We start from the raw sequence: 1,002 nt of genomic DNA on the forward strand, positions 1-1,002 counted from the left end.
ACCCTATAGGTAGAACAACAATATGAACTAACCAGTACCCCCCGGAGCTCATGTCTCTAGCTGCATATGAATCAGAAAATGGCCTAGTTGGCCATCAGTGGAAAGAGAGGCCCATTGGTTGTGCAAACTTTATATGCCTCAGTACAGGGGAACGCCAGGGCCAAGAAGTGGGAGTGGGTGGGTGGGGGAGTATGTGGGGGACTTTTGGGATAGCATTGGAAATGTAAATGAAATAAATACCCAATTAAAAAAAAGAAAAAAAAAGAAAGGATGTTCTGCTAAAGCAAACATGAAAAACATGTGATGAATTCTTTACTAATGCCACACGTGTATTGGTTTGCCTTACAATGCTTAGTTGAGCTGCATTTGTCAGGACTCCATAGAGAGAAATACACCAAAAAACTTCTGGTGGTGTGCCGCAGTTTCTTGCTGCTTCCACAAACTCTGGCTGATTGGCAGAGTGATGTCATCTGAGACAGGAGCACATGCTAAGGCAAGACACTGCTGAGGCAAGACCCATGGAGGACATAGAATGTCTGGAGAGTATAAATAGGACTCGATGGACAGTGATGGGCGCTGAGCTAGGCTTGTTTATAGAGCTAGCTGGGCAATGCTTGTGGGTCTTGTGTCTTCCCTGATCTTTGCTTCACTGAGTGAGGCACAGCTGAGAACTTCTCCTGGCACCCCTCCCTGTATCTCCTGCTTATTCATGCTGAGGCTGAGGCCTAGCAGCCTCTGCTAGGTAGTGGCATCACTGCAGATTCCTGTTTGCTATCCCAACTCTACCTGACTGGACTGCTGTTGTACCCATGGAACGTTTGTGAGTGTATCGGAGCTGCTGCTGCTAACCTGTGAACTGAACTGCCAATTTCCAAACAACACAGACAGAGTTATTCCAAAGAACCTTTCTAAACAGGTCCACTTCCCCAGTATCCTTTTCTCACTACCTCTGGTGGGTGGTGGGCTAAAAGGGAGGTTAAAGTGTTTAAGAACCATTATTAA

The sequence above is a fragment of the Mus caroli genome, chromosome 1, assembly GCF_900094665.2.
Source record: "Mus caroli chromosome 1, CAROLI_EIJ_v1.1, whole genome shotgun sequence".
NCBI lineage: Eukaryota > Metazoa > Chordata > Mammalia > Rodentia > Muridae > Mus > Mus caroli.